The 11,132-nt window shown below is 39.9% G+C and overlaps 1 protein-coding gene across 3 annotated transcripts in view; it reads right to left on the reverse strand.

The window, feature by feature from the left end:
• RNF130 (ring finger protein 130) overlaps window positions 1–11,132 on the reverse strand; it is a 169,254-nt gene that overhangs the window by 98,951 nt on the left and 59,171 nt on the right. The window lies entirely within an intron of this gene.

An 11,132-nucleotide genomic window follows, 5' to 3' on the forward strand; every position in this document is an offset into this window, starting at 1 on the left:
AGAGAGCCCGCATAGCCAAGTCAATTCTAAGCAAAAAAAACAAAGCGGGAGGCATCACATTACCTGACTTCAAACTATACTACAAGGCTACAGTAATCAAAACAGCATGGTATTGGTACCAAAACAGAGATATAGACCAATGGAACAGAACAGAGGCCTCGGAGGCAACACTATGCTTCTACAACCATCTGATTTTGACAAACCAGACAAAAACAAGCAATGGGGAAAGGATTCCCTGTTTAATAAATGGTGTTGGGAAAACTGGCTAGCCAGGTGCAGAAAGCAGAAACTGCACCCCTTCCTGACACCTTACACTAAAATTAACTCCAGATGGATTAAAGACTTAAACATAAGACCTAACACCATAAAAACCCTAGAAGAAAATCTAGACAAAACCATTCAGGACATAGGCGTAGGCAAGGACTTCATGACCAAAACACCAAAAGCATTGGCAACAAAAGCCAATATAGACAAATGGGACCTAATCAAACTCCACAGCTTCTACACGGCAAAAAAAACGGTTATTAGAGTGAATTGGCAACCAACAGAATGGGAAAAACGTTTTGCAATCTACCCATCTGACAAAGGGCTGATATCCAGAATCTACAAAGAACTAAAACAGATTTACAAGAAAAAAACAAGCCCATTCAAAAGTGGGCGAAGGATATGAACAGACACTTCACAAAAGAAGACATACATGAGGCCAACAAACACATGAAAAAATGCTCATCATCACAGGTCATTAGAGAAATGGAAATCAAAACTATATTGAGATACCATCTCATGCCAGTTAGAATGGCGATCATTAAAAAATCTGGAGACAGTAGATGCTGGAGAGGATGTAGGGAAAGAGGAACACTTTTACACTGCTGGTGGGAGTGTAAATTAGTTCAACCATTGTGGAAGACAGTGTGGCGATTCCTCAAGGACCTAGAAATAGAAATTCCATTTGACTCAGCAATCCCATTACTGGGTACATAGCCAAAGGATTATAAATCGTTCTATTCTAAGGACACATGCACATGAATGTTCATTGCAGCACTGTTTACAATAGCAAAGACCCGGAACCAACCCAAATGCCCATCGATGATAGACTGGACAGGGAAAACATGGCACATATACACCATGGAATACTATGCAGCCATAAAAAACGATGAGTTTGTGTCCTTTTATAGGGACACGGACGAACCTGGACACCATCATTCTCAGCAAACTGACACAAGAACAGAAAATCAAACACTGCATGTTCTCACTCATATGTGGGTGGTGAACAATGAGAACACATGGACACAGGGAGGGGAGCATCACACACTGGAGTCTGTCAGGGGGAAACAGGTGAGGGACAGCAGGGGGTGGGGAGTTGGGGAGAGATAGCATGGGGAAAAATGCCAGATGTAGGTGCCAGAGAGGAAGGCAGCAAATCACACTGCCACGTGTGTACCTATGCAACAATCTTGCATGTTCTTCACATGTACCCCCAAACCTAAACTGCAATTAAAAAAATCATTTTGAGGGGCCAATAGAAGGAACCTCAGAATTAAGCTCCTTTGGGCTCTGGAATCAGAGGGTCTAGGTTCAAATCCCCGCATAGTACTTAACCTTTCTGAACTTCAGTTTCTTCTTTCAAAAAATGAGAAACTATCTGCAGGCTTCACAGCAGATGTTCAGTAACTGCTGCAGCATAATGAGCTGTATTAGTCCATTCTCACACTGTTATGAAGAAATACTTGAAAATGGGTAATTTATAAAGAAAAGAGGTTTTGGCCAGGTGCAGTGGTTCACACTTGTAATCTCAGCACTTTCGGAGGCCAAGGCACGTGGATCACCTGAGGTCAGCCTGGCCAACACGGTGAAACTCCATCTCTACTAAAAATACAAAAATTAGATGGGTATGGTAGCAGGCACCTGTAATCTCAGCTACTTGGGAGGTTGAGGTGGGAGAATTGCTTGAAACAGGGTGGTGGAGGTTGCAGTGAGCTGAGATCGTGCCACTGGACTCCTGCCTGGGCAACAAAGCAAGACTCCGTCTCAAAAAAAAAAAAAAAAAAAAAGTTTAATTGACTCACAGTTCCACATGGCTGGGGATGCCTCAGCAAAGTTATAATCATGGTGGAAGGCACCTTTTCACAGGTTGATAGGAGAGAGAATGAGTGCAAGCTGGGAAAATGTGAGACTCTCACAAAACCATCAGATCTCGTGAGACTCACTATCCATTATTCAATTACCTCCACTTGGTCCTGCCCTTGACATGCAGGGATTATCGGGATTACAATTCAAGGTGAGATTTGGGTGGGGACACAGAGCCAAACCATATCAGGAGCTAATCCTACTTGTATTATGTGGGAAGTAGAAAAGTTCCTCTTCAAAATTTCCTTTCTTGTTTAAGAAAAATTCATAAGTGTCAGAAATAATAGTCTGTTTTAAACACTTTCTCCAGAAGTCTTTTTGCTTTCTGCTAGAAAGCCTATCCTATGTAGCTGCTAAACATGCTTATAGGCATAGTACATTCTATGTCCTTGTACTTTAACCAAGATATCTGTGCTGGACATGCTCACTGGCATGCCCCAGCTTGAAGCCTATGCCCCTTCCTTATTTGGACTTCCTTTTTTTTTTTGCTCTCCATTGCTTCTATCTATTTAGAAAAGTTTCAAGTTATTAGCCAATTGGGTTTTAGTTTAGATTGTGAGGTCTGGCTCCAGCCAACGGAGATCAGACACAGCAGTAAGGACAATCCCAAATGTGTTAAGAAATAAATATGTCTGCTTTCCTTTGTTCGTTGGCTCTTATGGCACAATGGCCAGCAAGGGTACCCTTCCTGCAGTCCAGGGAGTAAAAATTGCGTTGCTGGAAGATCCTTTGTCTCAGCGCTAATTTTTCTTTGCAACACTCAGCATATATTTCCAACATATTATTATTACTCATAGAAAGCAAAGGAAAATGTTATGGGAAGAAAATCAAAAGGTCCCTACCACAGAATTTTAGATTCTCATTCTCTCTCCACCCCCTCCCCACTGCTCAGAAAATGCCCAGGGACCTGCTGACAAACACAATCCTGCCAGCTATGAGAGAATTTGTGCTTTAGCTCAGTAAGTGAGTCTATGCAGCCTTGAAAAGTAAGAAATCTATGCCCTCACCCCCTTGGCTTCCCTGCACTCTTCCTGGGAGTAAACCTCAGGGCAAGGCCAGTTTAGCTGAGCAGCTGATAAAGTAAGATCCAGGAAGAGATCAAATGAGCTGTCTGACGCACCAAGCTACAAGAGAGAGGTGGCTTTATCATAAGCATCTTTACTATTGGTTACTAAGAGTGTCATTATTCCTGTAGAATCTATTATATGTAAAGCAGAACACCATATACTTTAAGTGAAAAAGATTAAAATCACTTCAAAGTTCCAGAAGGACTGCTGCTGAGGGAACAGTTAGGTATATTCAGGATCAAGCTTCACAGGAGGCAGAGTGCCTGTGTCTTGGTGAGTCTGCTGGCTCTTGGTCTCAGGACTTATCTCACTCCACTGACTTAATGTAAGTCCTTCTCAAATGTTGATCCACAATACCTTCAGTTCTTCAAACCCAATCCTCATTTTTCTCTTCACTGATCCCTTAAAGAACTCAAGGGGAAAAATGATACATTCTACATTCTTTTATGTAATGAATATAGCAATAATTCTGACAGATGGAAGTTATATCAATTATAGATTTCCTGCTGAGACTTGTCAGTAGATTTCCTAATATATAGATCTGCCCTGTCACTCTGCTTTTAAAAGCCTTTGATGTATCCCTTCTGTCAAACAAATAAAGTCCAAACTCTTTCACTGGACACCAAATGGCCCTGAGGATAACTGAGTCATGGGATGGCAAACACTCCCTGATCCAGTGAAACTGTTGGGCAAAGTGACTGGAATAGTGGTTCATGCAGTCTAGTTAGGACAGAGATGTGAAGCCAGAAGGGAAACTGGGAGAAAACTAAGAAAGGGTCCTGGGAACTGGAAGCTTCAACAAAACTAAATGACAGGAAGAGAGGGGAAGAAAGGGAAGAGGCACCAGTAAGGGCACAGGACACACAAGTTTGCAACTCGAGATGTAACAATTCTGGGAGATGATGAGGTCCAAGGAACAGCTATGGGATCAGGCTCCTGGAGAAGCGGAGTGCCTGAAGGACCTGAGGAAGGAATTTTAGGTTAGATGTTCACTTTCCAGGTGGATTCTGAAGTTGCCCAGGATGGTGGCAGGACCTCTGCTGAACGAGGAACAGTGACAGGTGGGAAAGCACATGACTGTGGAGAGGAGAAACACAGTCTTCTGTACAAAACCAAAAGTGAAGTCGCCCGCCCGTATGGAAGTGACTGGTTTGGACATGCTGTAAACTAGCAACACAGTATCCTTTAGTGCCCACAGATGCACAGCAATGACCAACTTGTAATTTTGCTAATGCTTGAACCTGAATCTCCTGTCATGCAGCTGCTGGGAAGCTGAATGTGTAAGCCACTGAGTAGCAGTCACTCACTGATAATTCCTGAGGACACTGGGCTACAGTTGTCACCAAAAGGCAAGGGTCTTCTTTCTTGAACAGGAAGTTCTTCAATCACATAAAATTACGGCCAAGGGGCCACTGCAGAGCACTTGAATGTCAGCTTCCCTTCTTATGCTATCTCTTGACTGTATGTAAGGAGACAGAAAAGAGGGCAGGAGCAAGGACCTGCCCAGAACACAAAGCTTTCTTCCTTCACACACAGAGGCAGAAAGGGGGTGGGTATTGAGGAACACAAGCCACCAGTCAGTGGAGAGCCAGAGACTCTCAGTTAAGAGTTACCAGGGGTTGCCAACTTTCAGCACAATACAGGAACGCCTATAAATTACTGATCCCTCTCAGTTGAGCGGTTCTACCCTCAGATCACCTCGATTTAAGTATTAAATAGATCTTCCTTCCTTAAAATCTAAATTTCTAAACATCTGTTTGTGCCTCTTGGTTCTCTCCTCTGGAAAAACACCACTGAATAAACTGTTTTTCATTTATTGATGTATAAAATACCATCAACCACAAGGTGCATCATTATGTATCACAAAGAAAAAAAAATTAATCAAGAAATTCTAAGATGTCATTGAATATAAGAAACATTCCTACTTTAAGTTGCACATCCCAGAATGAATGAGAATTCTTCTTCAACAATTCTTAAAATGTTCAAAGACATCCTTCCTGGGACCCCCATCTCAGTTTTTTGCTTCCATACTATTTATACAGTCCCAAAGCATTCATTTAAAAAACCAAAAATCTTTTTTAAAGAATCTAAAACTCACCAAAGAAATTGGAAATATCATATGAAAACTTTTTTAAACTCAGGACCATTCATGAGTAAGCTGCTAACATTATGCCTCATCACCCCCAAATATTTGGTATTTTCCTACAAACAAAATTTATAAACATAATACAACCACCAAATAAGGAGATTAACACCGATACATACTACCATCTAATCCCAAAGTCCATCCAAGCTTCTGCGACTTTCCCAGTAACGTCCTTTACAGTAGTCCAGATCACTGTCACATGCTGCACTCAGTCGTCACGTCACAGCCATCTCCATCAGTCTGCAACTGTCCCTCAGTCTTTCTTGGTGTTTGTGACCTTGGCACTTTTGAAGACTACATATAGCCCAGTTGATCTGCAGAAGGTATTTCCCTGTGGCTAGATTCAGCTTGGGTGCCGCTGGGGACAACAATGCTCTTTTTAGTGTACACCACCAGGTGGCCCACAGCTTTTTTTATGTGCCATTACTGTTGAAGGTCACTTTGATAATATGGGAAAGGTGATGTCCTCCAGGCATCTGCACCATGAAGTTCCTCTTTTCCCCTTTGCAATTAATATGTATTCTGTGGGGGAGGTGCTTTAAGAGTAGGTAAATATTCCATCCTCATCAAACCTTCAGTTTACTTTTACTTTTTAGATCAGTATGGATTCATGGTTCCTGTTTTATTCAATGGGTTGAAACAGCTACTAACTTTACTCACTTTGATGCTGAAATTCTAAGTTATATTTCATAAGACCCTACGTACAGAGCTTTCCCATCTTATTCTTTTCTGGACATCAGTTTTTCAGCGCCTTTACTAAAGTAAATGTTAACTATAAATACAATACTTTCAGTATCAAGAGTAGCATGACACACTAATATCTCCCTACATCTGATTATGTCCACAGGAATACAGCCCAGGATTCCAATATAATTTTTTGAAGCCATGGCACACATCAGTGTACATGGAACTCACATGACTGAAGGTTCCCAGGCGTTCTCCTTCTCCACTTGAACTGTTACTTAAGCCCTATCTCCAAACACCTTTGCTATACTAGTTTTAAACAACCCATTTGCAGGGTGACTTAATGAATACTTTCTTCTTATCTATGTTTCATGATTTCACCTCACTAGTTTCATACCCTTTTCAAGTAAGATGCTTACATTTGTGCTTTCTTATAAGTTGTTGATAAAAGAATTTGAAATGGGTGGGAAAAGAAACATTAAGTACAGAGTTAGGCATTCCAACCAGGGGAGATGTAGGTTGGGAGGAAAGTGGCCTACAGAAGCTTCCACACCAAGCACTAGAATTCTAAAAGACCTTCAAATCTGTTATTTACATTAAAGAATTTATAAATCTGGGAGTTCAGGGAACTGAATAATTAAGTAAGCAGATGTAGGATGGCAAGGGCCAGGTTTTTTATTTAGGAGTGGCAGTTTAGTGATAAGAAGGGAGAGAGAGCTAGAATGATCCATGTGGCCAACGTATTACAGTTGGAGATATAAGTATGAACTCATTTTTAGCTTAATATCAATGCAGATGATTACAGAGAGAAATATTTATAGATATGAATATATGCATGGGTTAGGATACACACATGTATTTCCTTGCTCTATTAGCTGAGAAGGCCGAGAAACAACAGACATCTCCGTAGTAACAATCACATCTAATGCCCGGATCTTGGTTTTTAATACCATTCTCCAATAAACAGAAACCAGGGTTCCTTGGAGAAATGGCTGCTTCTAGGACTGATATGCCATTACTCATGAAGTTCAATAATGTTCAAGGGGAGAAAATATATGCAAAATAAGCCTGGCACATCTTACAGCACCAGAAAGCAAGAAAGTGCTCAAAAACTAAACCAAACTAAACCAAAAAAACAAAAAACCAACATCTACAACAATCGGGACATGCCAAAGGACACAGGAGTCAACACAAAGATCCAGTGGCCAAAACTGGAAGAATGTAAAGTAACAAAGTTGTACTGTATTATAATCTAAAGTATAAAATAAGTATCCATGAATCCATACTGATATAAAGAAATGACTGAATAAATTAATGGAGCAGAAGCAAATCACCCATGCAGAAAAATTCCAAATACTTTTGTAGATACTCTGCCCTGAGGAAGATGAAGCATAAATCCCCACTTTTTAAGTCTGGGCTGTGCACAGTGATGTCAAAAGTTATTGTATGGAAGGGGGAAAAAGAAGTTAACTTTACAGTGGAGAATCTGACAAACACTACCTCAGCCAGGTGACCAATGTCAACATCAACGGTGATAATTCACACGGATAGCACATAAACTTGATATGATAGGATGCGTGCTAATGGTACTTTACAAATCCCTGTGGGTCTTCCTCCTCAAAACCCATAACCTTAGCCTAATTATAAGAAAACCATCACACATGTCCCAGTTGAAGGACATTCTACAACATGCTGGACCAGTAGTCCTCAAAGCTGTCAAGGTTATCAAAAACAAGGAAAGTCTGAAAAAGTATCACAACCAAGAAGAAACTAAGGGATCATGATGACTAAATGTAATGTGGTATCCTGGGTGGGATCCTACAACAGAAAAAAAACTAGATGAAAACTAAAGAAATATGAATAAAGTAACGGACTTTGGTTAATAATTATATGTCAACATTAGTTCACTGTAGTACAACAAATCAACATCTTACATGGTACCTAACAGGGGAAACTGGGTGCAGGGTTTGCAGGCAAACTGTTCTAAAAAGTAAAGTTTTTTTTTAAAAAGACTCATTATCTAAAAGGGAACAACTTCTCATCAGAAAAAAATGCAAACTAGAAAACAAAGAAACACCTTTAAAGTTTTGAAAGGAAAATTCTGTCAACACAAAAATTTGTACCTGTCTTTGAAAAATGATGGCAAAAAAAGACAGATTCAGTTAAATAAATGTTGAGAGAATTCAGTACTTGGAGATCTGCGCTGCATGAAATGATTTAAAAAAGGGAAATTACACCAAATGGAAACTTGGAAACTCAGAAAGAAGTAAAGAACACCAGAACTGTTAGTGTGCAGGCAAATATAAAAGCCTACCATTTTTCCACGAGTTTTGGCATTCCCATTCCGTTCATGAATGAGAGCCCTTTTTCATTCCTCCTCTAAAGGCTCCTCAAACTTAAGCATTTGACAGTGGGTCTCAACAGGGTCAGCAAAGCTCTCCTGGGAGTGTCTGGAAACCCTGGGGGTGGGGTCCCTATGTTGTTACAAGCATGGAGGTGAGCCACATCAGCATTTAGCAGGCCCGTGCCTGGGGGATTAAACACTCTAACGCAAAAGACAACCTGCAGAGCAAAATAACTGTCCCAACATACCCCTTGCCTTGTCCTCCACTTCCATCCTGAATTGAGAAGCACTGTAAGCATCAATCCAGGGTAAGAGATCCTCACCCAGACCTCTAACACCTACAACCTAAGTCTGCACGATTCTCCTTAGAAGCTTTGCCATTGACGCCAACTCTGAGATCATAACCACAAGGCCAGGTTCATCATCATATGAACTGCTATCAGTTAAGAAGTCTTCCATCCTGGAACCTAGGAAACTGATTTCTAAAGCAGTATTCTAAATCCAAGCAGATTCTTTACATGATTTTACCTTCCTCCTCTTCTGCTGCCAGTCCTCAAGAGAAGCACAGGAAAGACAATAAAAGTAAAATCAAGTGATGACCTCAAACAACCCACCTGGGACACAGAGCCTGTAAGGAAGGCTAGTAAAGAGTCTCATGTATCTGACAGTGGAGGCGCTCTCCAGTTCCACTTCAGATTTAAAGAAAAAAGGAAAATTAAGAGCTTATGGAAGTTTTAAAATGGAACCATTGCATTTATTTTTTAAGAGCTATTTTTATTTTTTAAAAGCTAGTGCTTAAGTGTTTCAGTTTTAGATTTTGATAATTATGAATTTTTTTTTAAATGTATGAACCAGATGGAAAATACAGTAGAAGCCTGTGCAAACTCAGGCAAAAATATAAATATAATTTAAACCCTTACTTCCTGCCACAGCAGTACACTTCAACTGCAAGCTCCATCTTTTCTGAGGTAGTTAAATCCATATTCGATTAGAAGCTAAAAAACTTTAAATGGTAAAACAATAGTATGATTATATTACTCACTTTCTTGATGGGCTTTTAGAATAAAGAAAATAGATTTATGTTAAGTGGCCCAAACTACTGATATTTAAAGGTATTCTACAATGTGTTGATTTTTTTTTTCTCATTTTCATAAAAGTATTCTTTTTGTATTCACAGTGAATTTTCTATATTTTACAAAGTACGACATTTTTCTATTCAATGCCAGATAATAAATACAGAGCTAAATAAGTTTTTAAGAGACTATGACGGAAAAAAGCTGAAAAGCCATTCAACTAATTTTATTCAACTATCCAAAAAACCCAATAAGAAGCATCTGATATTGCTGATTGATAAAAAGATTAAAAAGCAACATAATTTGGCTACATGTTTATCTAAATCACCTCATCTTCCTTTTTACAATGGAAAGAATGTCCACAAAATTATTACAGACACACAGATTAAACTACAGCTATTTCTGACAGTTATTTAACAAAACTTAAGATGGTTAAACAATAACAGTAAAGTCTATATAAACTTTTTAAAACCACGAAAATAGATCCTTAACTTTTACATACGTATGCATTATTGTAAATTATCCAAGAGCCCATAACTTCCCTTTCATACTACCACAGTTCCGCTAACTACATGACAAAGAACTCACTCTGCTAACCAGAGGTAACAAATGAAACCACAAAATGAGTAGCCCTTCCTATCAATGACATCATGGACAGGGCATTGGGACAGATGTCCTTCAGTCATCAGGTGAAGGGCATGCTTTAGAATAAACAGGACCAATGTCTTGGTTGACAGGGCAAGAAAACAAAATACTTACACTTATATTGGTACATATAGTATACATGGAATACTTTTATTGCAATGTGGAATTTTTTAATTAGGTATAAAACATAGCCTTAAATGGAAAGAAAGCTTAATAAACAAACTAAGTATCTTAATAAAATCATTTCAGTGTAACCCATATTTATTTTGTTCAGGGCATTTTGCTGACCACTGCAGAGACCCGAAAGACATGACACAAACCTTAACTTAATGAAACGCTAGGCTTTTCCTTACTGCCAGTCAAGTATGCAAATAATGACAAAATGAAAGATAAAGGACAATACCATCATAGAGGTACAGAGAGGGCTCTGAAGACTGCAGGAACCTTGGACTGTAAACTCAGCAAGGGCAGTGATCCAGGTTTCTCTCCTTTTGACTTTTACCAGATCTTATTAGTTCATATTGAAATGCACAGCACAGAGAGCTGCTAACCCATTGCTTCTGCCCTACAATGAAGGGAGGGCAAAACTGGCACATGAGCAGGACAGTGAAAGCATGGGTCTCTGGGTCCATCCCTTGAGATTGTCTTGGGTGGGGTGGGGGGAGGATACTGCAATCAGTGTCTTTCCAACTGCTGTAAGTGATTCTGACACAAGGGTCCTTGAATTTCTGTAGACAAACAGCCCTACAGAGTTAGAAGGGTTATCTGTGGAGGGAGAGAACTGAGTAACACATTGATGAATCTGGAAAGCAAGGAGTTGCCAGTGTATAATGACTTTCTCTGAGTAGAAACAGAAACAGAAAGGCAGAGAGCTATGGCATAGAAAAGTCAGAAAAGGATCATAATTCTGGAGATTTATCGTGAATGCCTGCCTGAAAAGAAGAGAGCCAGAGAAGCTTCTGGTGCTGTGTGTGTTCTCTGTACTATTGAACCTGAACTTCTGACCCCATTCTCAGGACAGACTTTCAGCTAGTGCAGCTTGCTGG

Source organism: Cebus imitator, unplaced genomic scaffold (genome assembly GCF_001604975.1).
Source record: "Cebus imitator isolate Cc_AM_T3 unplaced genomic scaffold, Cebus_imitator-1.0 Scaffold625, whole genome shotgun sequence".
NCBI lineage: Eukaryota > Metazoa > Chordata > Mammalia > Primates > Cebidae > Cebus > Cebus imitator.